This window comes from Rhinatrema bivittatum, chromosome 2 (genome assembly GCF_901001135.1).
Source record: "Rhinatrema bivittatum chromosome 2, aRhiBiv1.1, whole genome shotgun sequence".
NCBI lineage: Eukaryota > Metazoa > Chordata > Amphibia > Gymnophiona > Rhinatrematidae > Rhinatrema > Rhinatrema bivittatum.
The window spans coordinates 336,211,006-336,223,430 of NC_042616.1; the positions used below are offsets into that span (position 1 = coordinate 336,211,006).

The 12,425-nt window shown below is 43.1% G+C and overlaps 1 protein-coding gene across 14 annotated transcripts in view; it reads left to right on the plus strand.

Annotated features, from left to right (window-relative positions):
- The window catches only part of LRRFIP2 (LRR binding FLII interacting protein 2), a 360,344-nt gene that overhangs the window by 238,839 nt on the left and 109,080 nt on the right, over positions 1-12,425 (plus strand). The window lies entirely within an intron of this gene.

Sequence of the window (12,425 nt, forward strand, 5' to 3'; positions counted from 1 at the left end):
TCATGTATTTTATTTAGAAATTATTTTAATTTTGAATGAGTATTTTAACTTAAGAATTTAATAAGAAACATCCAAACTGAGGAGGAAGGTGGGACAAAGGAAAAATAGGGGTTTCTGTCTGTAAGATTTGCACAACCATTTTTTTTTAAAGGTGAAAACTGCTGTCATACTTTATCCAAGATTTAAATATAAATATTTTTTATATCTTGATTTGCTAATATCTAGCTAACAAAAGTGATTGTAAAGTAATTTCCTAATATACCTGTGAATCATAATGGTTTTCTTGTATTCCCTATCATGGTGTGAAGTTGTAACAGTGCTATGGGGAGTTCATGTACATTGTTTTGACTATCAGGAAAACCTTCTTCATGAAGAGGGGGGTCAGTAAAAAGATAGCACAATCTAGTCCTGGTGATATCTAGTCCAAAAAACATTCATCGTGCCCATATTTTGGCAACACCTAAGTGGTGTTCTCACAGGGCAAGCAGGATGGTAGTCCTCATATATGGGTGATATCATCAGGATGGAGCCCAATCACGGAATACTTTTGTCAAAGTTTCTAGAACTTTGACTGGCACCTTCTGGGCATGCCCAGCATGACACTAATCCTGCATCCAGCAGGGCCCTTCAGTCTTTTTTTTTTTTTTTTTTTCTGCGCAACTGTGGCCACGCGAATTTTTGGAGCTCTTCTTAAGTTTCTAACAGGAATTTTCTTCTCAGGGAATTTGTTTAAAAACTTGCAAAAGTTTATACCCCCTAGGGGTCTCCCTTCTCTGCCGTCTATTACTGCATCCATACGGTAAGTTTGCCCCGTTTTTCAGTCTGTTCCTGGCGGGGACTGGTTTAGGCCTTATCGGCACAGACAGCGGCTGGCCTAAATTTTTCGACGGCCACGATGGCGACGGGTTTTCGTCGGTGCCCTGACTGTCCGAGGACTATGTCAATCACAGACCCTCATTTGGTTTGTATATTATGTTTCGGCCCATCGCACGATGTGGAGATGTGTACCGATTGTGCCCAAATGACTCCAAAGGGCTGTCGGGTACATTTGGAAAAAATGGCGCTCTTATTTCAGCGCCCGTCTTCGCAGATGCCATTGACTACGTCCCTGGCGAAGCAACGTCATCGCTCCGATGCCGAGAAGTCCCGATCGGTGTCTCAATCTTCAGCGTCCCCGTCATCGGTGCCGGAGTCAGGAAAGACTGAGCACCATGAAAAGCACCGGCACAAACATCGGAGGTCGGTGCCTTCGACTTTGGGGACACCGGTGGCGTCATCGAGTCTTGAGCCACCGAAGAAGACCTGAGCTGAGGAGCATAAATCATCCTCGAAGCTGGATGCACTGAGGCGTTCCTCGCCTTAGGTGGGCGCGGTCGCCGAGACTCCACCGGGACCGGTGGACCCTCCAGTGTTGCTTGCCATGCCTGCATATAAACTGGATATGCTTATCGGTGCCTTGCCGGGGGCAAAGAGGAAATCACTGATCCCCATGTTTCCGACACCCATTCCGCTCTCTTTGGATGAAGAGGACGTATCGAGGCTGAAGCCCGTTCCGGGGCCTTCAGGAGTGCCCGCACTGATGAGGCCGGCGAAGTCACCGATACCATCGATGCCACTTCGCCCGGCACTGGTGCTGGATCTGGATTTATCGGTGCCAAGGCCAGGACCATCTATGCCGGCACAGATACCTTCGGTGCCAAGACCTCCGCCAGAGGGTGTCCGTTTTTTCCACTATGACCACCGATGGATGCGGGGGATCAGCCATATGATCCATGAACCGATGATACTTCGGATACCCAAGACTCAGCCGATGCCCCATAAGAGCCGTCACCTCCGGAGGAAAGGCGCAAGTCTCTGCCGGAAGATCTCTCCTTTATTAGCTTCATTAAGGAGATGGTGGAGACTATTCCCTTCACACTGCAGACGGAGGAGGACTCCAGGCATAAAATGCTGGAGGTACTTCAGTTTCTGGATCCTCCAAAGGAAATAATGTCCGTACCCGTCCATGAAGTTTTGTTAGATTTGATGCAGTGAAAGTGGGAGCATCCTGGAACAGTTCCTCCTGTGAATCACAAGACTGATGCGATCTATCTGGTACAGCCATCCCCTAGCTTCCAAAAGACGCAATTAGCACATCAGTTGGTGGTGGTGGAGTCCGCCCAAAAGAAGGCCAAGCGTCCAAAGCCTCATTCTTCAGCACCACCTGGGAAGGAGCAAAGGTTTCTCGACGCCTTAGGGCGCAGAGTGTCCATGGAGCTATGCTCATTTCACGTATTGCATCATATCAATTATATATGACCCAGTACAATCGGAATCTCTTCAGTCAATTACAGGACTTTGAGTCCCTCCCGGAGCAGCTTCAAGATCAGCTGAACTCTATCATTAAAAGAGGCTTTGATGCAGGGAAACATGAGGTCAGATCGGCGTATGATGTATTTGATACTGTTCATTACCGGAGCGCTGCCATACGCCATGTCGGTTATACATATGGGCGAAACAAACCTCATGGCACAGAGTCGGGCAGTTTCTTCACTTTAACAAGCTAAGTAGCGATGAAAAAATTGAAAAAACTGTAAACATATTCAAAGATTTAAGAATTTACTTAAGGATTTAAGAATCTCACTAAGGTGGACTGACACATACAAAAAGATCAATGAAAAAAATTTGAATGACCAATGATTATACATTGAGTGGTAGTGAAATACAAACTACTTGCTATTCAGCACACTCACTTATATCAAGGCTTCGCTCAAAATTGCCTATATGAGGTCATTTATTAGAATTAAAAAATCATTAATGTCATTTGAATATATGTGGAGGGAATAGAGGTATTCTGGTCTTCCATTTGTTTGTTTCCATCACGGCTGAATCCTCGCAACAAAAAAGATAGAGAAGTTTTGCTATCGGTTATACATAGAAACAATAGTAAGTCAACAGTTTGTTGCAAAGCTTTCACTACATCCACTACTGATTGCAATCCTCTAGTAGCCATTCCTAATTCCAGCAGCTACTGCGGGTTGAGCAAAAGGTAATCATAACTAAGTGCATCTAATAAAGGATAATACTGATTGCAATCTTTGAGCAAAGGGGTAATACATTCTCATCTAAGCAAGGTAAACACATCTAGAGCAAAACAAACACAAAGAGAAAATCAGGCAAAAAGTAGCAACAGTTCATATAATGATGGGTGCAGGATGACTTCTGTGGCAAAGGCATGGAAAAGGCTTGATGGGATGATTTCTGAAAATCAATGGTGTATTCATTTCTTTCAGTATGGTGCATTTCTTTGACATCGAAGCATAAGTGATGTGTGTGTTTTATGGATCCAAAAAAAAAACCTAATATGAGAGATTCAAATTAATCAATGAGAAGATTTCATCATAGCTATAACTCTACTATTACTAATCTATATAATGTTTTCCACTTTATTATTAGATAATAATGAATAGTCAGAACCACAAACAACTTAAGTGTCCAGACATTTACATAAAAACATAGATTACTGCACCCCGATTGTCAGCGGCTGGCATCAGCGCTCGCCGTTGGGCTTGGCTGAAGCCCTTGGATCTCCGCCCGGAAGTGCAAGATCATTTGGCTGATCTCCCCTGCACAGGGGATAATCTCTTTGGAGAAAAGATCCAAGAGATGGTGGCCCAGTTGAAGGACCACAATGAAACACTCAGTCAGCTCTCGGCTGCTCATGCTGAGTTTTTAGACTTCCTCCAAATGGCCGTTTAGATGGGAGACAAAACGACCAGCGTACAAAGCCCAGAGATATCATCCCCCACCAGCATGGGCTCGTCTGTCTCGTCCGTTCCAGAAGCCGCCACCACGGCAGCCACAGACTCAGAAGGCATAATCTCCTGCCCAGCCTAGCCCTGCTTCGGGATTTTGACTTCCAGCTCGGGAGCGAATGTCATCCCCCTCTGCCAGATCTGCCTGTCGGCAGCCAGCTCTGCCACTTCACCACCATGTGGCTAAAGATCACCACAGACCGGTGGGTTCAGTCTGTCGTAGCTCAAGGTTACCACCTAAACTTCTTCTCCGTCCCGTCGGATAATCCACCTCGGCCAGGGTAGACCTCAGACGACCACTCTCATCACCTGCAAAAGGAAGTAACTTCCCTCCTGCAAGCAAATGCCATAGAATTGGTTCCTCTTTCCCAAAGAGGACCTTCGGGCTCTAAACAAACATCTTCAGAAAGATGTTTCGGATGGTAACCTTGGGCTCCTTAATACCACTTCTCCAACAGGGGGATTGGCTTTGTTCTCTGGACCTAAAAGACACGTACATGAACATCACAATTACCCCATTTCACAGAAAGTACCTCCGATTCCTTGTCGGAAACCAGCATTTCCAATACTGGGTACTACCGTTCGGCCTGGCCTCAGCCCCTCGTGTCGTCACAAAATGCCTGGCAGTAATAGCCACATACTTAAGGATAGACGTGAGTGCCTAGTTTTCTTATCTAGACGACTGGTTACTGAGTGCTCGGTCACCGGAAGGGGTTGTTCACTCCCTACGTCCTACAGTGTGGCTCCTACTATCCTTGGGATTTCTAATCAATTATCAGAAGTCTCACCTAATTCCATCTCATATCATCTCCTTTATTGGAGCAATTCTTGACACGATCCAAGCAAAGGCTTTTCTTCCCAGAGACCGAGCTCACACGCTAGCGTTACTGGTGCGCGCTATACAGTCTTGCCGAACCACGACAGCTCGTCATGTACTCATCTTGCTGGGACATATGGCGCCTTCGGTCCATTACCCCAATGGCTCGTCTGGCCATGAGAGTAACACAGTGGACTTTAAAGTACCAGTGTTCACAGGCACATCATTCAATGTCCAATATTGTCCATATCACCAGGCAGCTTTGCCTCTCACTAGCGTGGTGGATCCAAGAGTCCCACCTGCTCCAAGGGCTACCATTTCAAGCTCCAGAACCTCACATGATCTTAACAACCGATGCTTCCACTCTAGGATGGGGAGCACATGTCTGCCAACTGCAGAATCAGGGAACCTGGTCGGTAGAAGAGTCACAGCATCAAATACATTTTTTGGAGCTCCGAGCGATCAGATATGCTCTCTGGTCGTTCCGGGATTGTTTGTCCAACAAAATCCTAATCCAAACGGACAACCAGGTAGCGATGTAATACGTCAACAAGCAGGGAGGAACCAGATCCTACCTCTTATGTCAGGAAGTAGCACAAATTTGGGCTTTTGCTCTGTCTCAGGGCATGCTCCTGAGAGTGACCTACCTGGTGGATTTGGACAATGTTCTAGCGGACAATCTCAGTCGAGAATTTCAGCCCCAGGAGTGGTCCCTCAACCCTGCGGTGGCGGACTGGATATTTCAGAAGTGGGGGTATCCAAGCATCGACCTCTTCGCGTCGCTGCACAATCGCAAGGTGGACAACTTCTGCTCCCTACATTGCAGTTGCCAAGTTCCACCTCTCGATGCATTCGCCCTGTCCTGGTCGAAGGGCCTCCTCTATGCCTACCCACCACTTACTTCTCATAAGCAAGACTCTCGTGAAGCCTCGCACAGACAAGGGCCTAATGATTCTAATTGCCCCGTACTGGCCACGACAGGCATGGTTTCCCAACCTTCAGGACCTCTCAGTGCATCTCCAGATTCGCCTAGGCACGGATCTATCCCTGATATCACAGAGGAACGGACAATTACGCCATCCCAACCTTCAAGCCTTATCACTGACAGCTTGGATGTTGAAAGGTTAATTCTGCGGCCGCTCAATCTCTGACTCTTTATCCCAGGTCCTGGTAGCTTCACGAAAGCCTTCTACTAGAAGATCTTATCATTCTAAATGGAAAAGATTTTCCCTATGGTGCACTTCAAAGGAGTTAGATCCTTTTACCTGCCCTACAATGAAATTTTTGGACTACCTCTGGCATTTCTCGGAGTCACGTCTACAAACTTCCTCTATTTGAGTACATGCCATTGCGGTTTCCGCCGTTCATGAGGGTACGGGAGATGTCTATTTCGACACAGCCCTTAGTAGCTCGCTTTCTGAAGGGCTTGCTTCACCTCAAGCCCCCTCTCCGGCCCCTGCTTGGGACCTTAATGTGGTATTAGCACAACTCATGAAGCCTCCGTTTGAGTCTCTGCACTCCTGCGAGTTACGGCATCTCACTTGGAAAGTCCTTTTCCTTCTTGCGTTGATGTCTGCTCGCCAGATCAGTGAACTACAGGTGCTGGTTACTTACCCCCCTTACACAAAATTTCTTCATGATCGGGTGGTCCTCCGAACTCATCCTTAATTTCTACCGAAAGTAGTATCTGAGTTTCATTTAAATCAATCCATAGTTCTGCCTACTTTTTTTCTAAAACCCCACTTACTTCCTGGTGAGCGGGCTCTCCATTCCTTGGACTGTAAACGTGCGCTGGCTTTTTACTTGGAACGCACTGCTGCCCATAGGAAGTCCACCCAGCTCTTTGTCTCCTTTGATAGACTTAAGCTAGGAATCCCGGTGGGAAAGCAGACCCTGTCCTCTTGGCTGGCGGACTGTATTTCCTTCTGCTACCAACAAGCAAGCCTTCCGCTATAGGGATGCATTAAAGTGCACTCCATTAGAGCAATGGCGACGTCGGTAGCACACCTTTGGTCTGTACCTCATACTATATCTGCAAAGCTGCGAAGTGGAGTTCTCTCTATACCTTTGCAGCGCATTATTGCCTGGACAAAGCTGGCACACATTCAATCTTTGGCCAGTCTGTTCTGCGCAATCTATTCTCAGCTTAATACCCAACTACCGTCCTACAGCCTGCTGGGAATTTTAGGCTGCCCGTTATCCAAAGAACCACCCCTGTTGTTGTGCCTGTTGCACGTCTTTGGGTGTTTTTGGTACATGCGCGGGCATCCGCAGCTTGTTATTCACCCATATGTGAGGACTACCATCCTGCTTGTCCTGTGAGAAAAGCAGAGTTACTTACCTGTAACAGATGTTCTCACAGGACAGCAGGATGTTAGTCCTCACGAAACCACCCGCCACCCCATGGAGTTGGGTACACTTGCGATTTGTTTTATTTTTCTCACACTCTTTACTATACATGAAACTGAAAGAAGACTCCCTGCTGGATGCATGATTAGTGCCATGCTGGGCATGCCCAGTAGGTGACAGTCAAAGTTCTAGAAACTTTGACAAAAGTATTCCGTGATTGGGCTCCATCCTGATGATGTCACCCATATATGAGGACTAACATCCTGCTGTCCTGTTACAGTTGCTTACCTGTTAACTGTTACAGGTAAGCAACTGTGCTTTGCCTAAGTTCTCACCCCTCTCCATCTCCATTTTCACTTTTCTTATCCAGACCCAAACTTAAGACATGCACACCAGGCAAATGTGGAAGACATTCAGCCACAGCTGCTATAAATGAATTAACACCAGTCTTATAAAAGAAACAGTACAAACAGATCCAAACTTGAAATAGACAGTGAAGCAATATCACAATATCAGTGTTTCAGACATTAGGAATTTACACATGGATCTTTCAGCCCAACTTGGCATCATTTCAACTCCAATTTAAGACGGTTAAGACTGGGGGGTATGGATACTTCTGGTACCTGCTGGGCAGAAGCTAGCCCCACTTGTCCCACCAGATAGAAACCAGAGGAAATTGGCTTAAACTGGGGCTTGCTGAATTAACCTGGCCCCCAAGTGACCTGCGGCAATCTTAATCACAAAATGTGTAGCACTTCAGTTGCATGGAGCCAAGCTTTTCCTCAATGGTGGCACGCAAGGAAGCACATGGCTCTGCATGATTGATATCTACAACTTGGAATGATAAACTTGGAATGATACTTTTTCTGGCTGAATCGGTTAAGATTACCCTCCCTGCCTATCCCCATAAAGCTGTGACTGCCCCCTACTCCTTATCAAAAAATTTCCCTGAATATTCTTTTTTTAGGTAGATTTTATCAATACAAAGTGCCTATTGCTGTTGTCATATCCAGCAACAGCAATAGGCACAGGCATCAGAGGCTTTCAGTGGATTGATTTGCCTGAAATACAGTAGAACATTATTTTACTGAGATACCAACAGTCTAGCCAAAAACCATCCAAGGAAAGGTCCCCCAATGTATGTACATGGAGAGCATGACCATTCAGGAGTTGGCAGGAACAGAGGAATTAGAGCCTAAAACACAAGATGGTCAATATTCAGAAAAGTAATGAGCGAATAAGTTACCTGGCTAAAATTATCCAGGTAAAGGTTACCTGGATAACTTTAAAACCTAACTGATTGTTTGAATATAACTGGTTAGATCTGAAAATTATTTGGGCAATGTCAGCCAGATCATTTTTAACTTAACTGACTATATCCTGAGGAATATTAAGGAGATGTTTCTGGTGGCTGAAGAGGCTCTTTAACTATTACTTGCTGGGTAATATTAGAACTTAAAATGTTTGGGGAGAGATGAAATTGTGGGGGTAAATTAATTTGTGTATGTGCCTTGATTTAAGCTAGGAAAGATAGCAATTTTTGTGTATGCGCCTTGATTTAAAAAAAAATAAAAAAAGACTAGGAAAAGTAACTTGTTTTTCTCTTTCCTTCCCACCCAGCCCTAAGCTCATTTTTCTTTATAAACTCTTATCCCATATAAGAGGACAAGAGACATTTTCACATAAAAAAAAAATCAGTCCGGGATTTAACTAAAATAAAGGAGTGATTTGGCCGTTATCAGAGTGAACAGGTTGACATAACTGGCATCTCAGAGACCTAGTGAAAGAGGATAACCAATTGGACATAAATTATATTACAATGTAGGGTGGATCAACTTGGGGGGGGGGGTGGTATTTTATGTTCAAGATGGCATAGAGACCAACAATATAAAGATCCTGCAAAAGATTAAATGCACAGTAGAATCTTTGAGTGGAAATCACATGTGTGTTGGGGAAGAGTATAGCAATAGGAATGTACTAACATCCATCTAGCCAGAATAAGACATAAAATGCTAAGAGAAATTAGGGAAGCTAACCAATTTGGCAGCCTAGTAAGGGAGATTTCAATTACCCCAATATTGATTGGGTAAATATAAAATCAGGACATGCTAGAGAGGTAAAGTTGCTAGATGGAATAAATGACTGCGACATGGATCAATTAGTTCAGGAACCAAAGAAGAGGGAGATATTTTAGATCTAATTCTTAGTGGAACTCAGGATTTGGTGTGAGAGGTAATGGTGGTGGGACCATTTGGCATTAGTGTGATCAAATTTAAATTAATGACTGAATAATAAGTAAATCTACAGCTCTAGCACTAAACTTTCAAAAGGAAGACTTTGATAAAATGAGGAAACAGGTATGAACATTGTTTAAAAATACCATCTTAGAAGCTCATTCCAGATGTATTCCATGCATTAAGAAAGGTGGAAGGAAGGCTAAACTGCTTGCATGGCTCAAATGTGAGGTGAAAGAGGTTATTTTAGCCAAAAGAACTTCCTTCAAAATTGGAAGAAGAATCCATCTAAAGAAATAAAAGTGTAACCATTAGCAAGTTAAATGTAAAGGTTGATAAGACAGGCTAAGCAGAATTTAAAAAGAAGTTGGCCATAGAGGCAAAAAAACTCATAATAAAAACTTAAAAAATATATCCAAAGCAAGAAACTTGTGAGGGATTGGTTGGACCGTTTAGTTGATCGAGAGGTTTAAAAGGGCACTTAGGAAGATAAGGCCATCATGGAAAGACTAAATGAATTCTTTGCTTCAGTGTTTAGTAATGAGGATGTTGGGGAGACACCTGTTCTGGAAACTGTAGTCAATGGTGGTGATTCAGAAGAACTGAAACAAATCACATTGAAGCTTGAAGATGTAATAGGGGAGATTGACCAGATAAAGAGTTGCAGATCGCTTGGACCAGATGGCATACACCCCAGATTTCTGAAAACTAAAAAATGAAATTGCAGATCTATTATTAGTTATTTGTAATCTATCATTGTACCTGAAAATTGGAGGGTGGCCAGTGTAACCCCAATCCTTAAATTATTCAATGATCTCGGAAACTATATGCTGGGAAAAATTGTGGAAACTATTCTAAAGAACAAAATCACAGAACAGATAGTCATGGCTTAATAGGATACACCAACATGGATTTACACAAGGGAAATCTTTCCTCACCAGTTTTCTAAATTTTTCTGAAGGGGTTAATAAACATGTGGATGATGGTAAGCCAGTGGATATAATCTCTTTGGATTTTCAGAAAGCATTTGACAAAGTCCCCCATGATTGACTTGAAAAAATTAAAAAGTCACGGGATAGGCAATGGCCTATTTTGGATTGTAAACTGGTAAAAAGATAGGAAATAGAGTATGACTAAATGGTCAGTTTTCTCAAGGAGGAGGAGGTAAACAGTCACATACCTCAGGGATCTGTACTGGGACCAGTGCTTTTTAATATATTTATAAATGATCTGGAAAGGGGGAAAAATGAGTGAGACAATCAAGTTTTCAGAGAACACAAAATTATTCCAAGGAGTTAAATCACAAACAAATTGTGGAAATTTATGGGAGGATTTTTTAAAACTAGAAACCTGGGCATTCAAATAGAAGATTAAATTTAATGTGGACAAGTGCAAAGTGATGCACATAGGAACAAGAAAACCACATTGTAGTTACACAATGTTAGGTTCCACATTAGGAGTTACCACCCAGGAAAAGGATCTTGGAGTCCTAGTGGACAATACTTTGAAATCCTTGGCTCAGTGAACTGCAGCGGTCAAAAAAACCAAGAATGTTAGGAATTATTAGAAAAGAAATAGAGAATAAAACTAAGAATGTCATAATACAATTGTATCACTCCCATGGTGAGACCGTACTTGGCGTACGGCATACAATTCTGGTCACCACATCTCCAATAATATATAACTGCATTGGAAAAGCTATAGAAAGGCAACTAAAATGACACAGGGGGATGGAACGGCTCCCTTTTGAGGAAATTATAAAGAGGTTAGGCTTGATCAGCTTGGAGAAAAGACAGCTGAGGGGGAGGATATGATAGAGGTCTATCTCACCACACCTATCGTCTTATTGGCAACTACTCATATCTATTGTATTTCAATTGGTCATAAGACTTCTATCCTATTTCTTTCTCTCAGGCCCAGCTTCTCTCTTTTCCAATTGTGTTTTATAAAACTCATTCTATTTATTTACAGACATAAGTTCAGCGAGAATTTGCTATGTACCACTGTTTGATTTTTCCCTTCCATTGTTTCCACTATTACCCACCCCCCCCACCCCCGGTTAAATACGTTTATTGTAAAACACTGTTGCATATTTTCGTTAACAAGTTTATTGTAATGTTTATTGATTATTGTAAATGTTTATTGTAAAGCATATTTTCGTTGCATATTTTCATTAACAAGTTATTGTAATGTTTATTGATTATTGTAAATGTTTTTTGTAAAGCACTGTTGCATATGTTTGTTCTAATTCGTACAGCTTCAATGTTTCTGTTATCTGTGAACCGATGTGAGGTTACTAAACAAATGTCGGTATATAAAAACTGCAAATAAATTAAATAAATAAATAAAATCATGAGTGGAAGAGAACAGGTAAAATTGGTTATTTACTTTTTTCAAAAAATATAGGGGTCCATATTTAAGTCATTGAAATGGATAACCTAGCAGTTATCTATCTAAATGCATACTTGGCAATATTTAGCCAGATAATAAAGGGGTGTTTTGAGGGCTTTCTGGGGAGGGACTTAGATATCCAGCTAATCTGGCTGAATATCGGGTATATCTGGTTAGGTTAACTGGATAACTTCAGAGCAGGCCCTAAAGTTATCCAGCCTCGTGAGGCCAGGTAACCGCTACTTACCCAGATATCTTCCCTCCCCCTCTCCAGGATGACACCCTCCCCACCTACCCGTTATCTTTAAACAGGGCCTCATCATCCTTCCATCCAGCTGGAAGCGGCCATGATTGCTGAGCACAGTGATCCTGGCAGGATGATGAGGCCATGTTTAAAGATAACGGGTGGGTGGGAGGGTTGTCATTCTGGGAGTGGGGGAGGGGAGAGGGCAAATTGTAAAATTTTAGGCGGGGAGGATGCTGAGGCCCGCAACTTTTTTTGGATTGTATGTTACTTATCTGGATATCTTTGAAAGATATCTGGATAGTTAAACTGTTCCTCTAAGCTGAGCACGTGGGTGATGGCTCATTCATTTCAGAGCGTTGCTTACAGGTTTTACATGGTCACTCACATACATTTTTCTCTGTACTATTTTCAGAAATTCAGCGCTAATACTAGTGCTCAAAAATTGTTGCTCACATGAAAAAGATTTGCACACACCTAGTCACTCCTTGGAGGGAGCATTGGTAGCGAGTTATTTGGCCTCATGAGGCCAGATAACTTTGTCTAACTGGCCATATTCAACCAATGGGCGGTTACGGTTAAAGTTGTCCAGTATA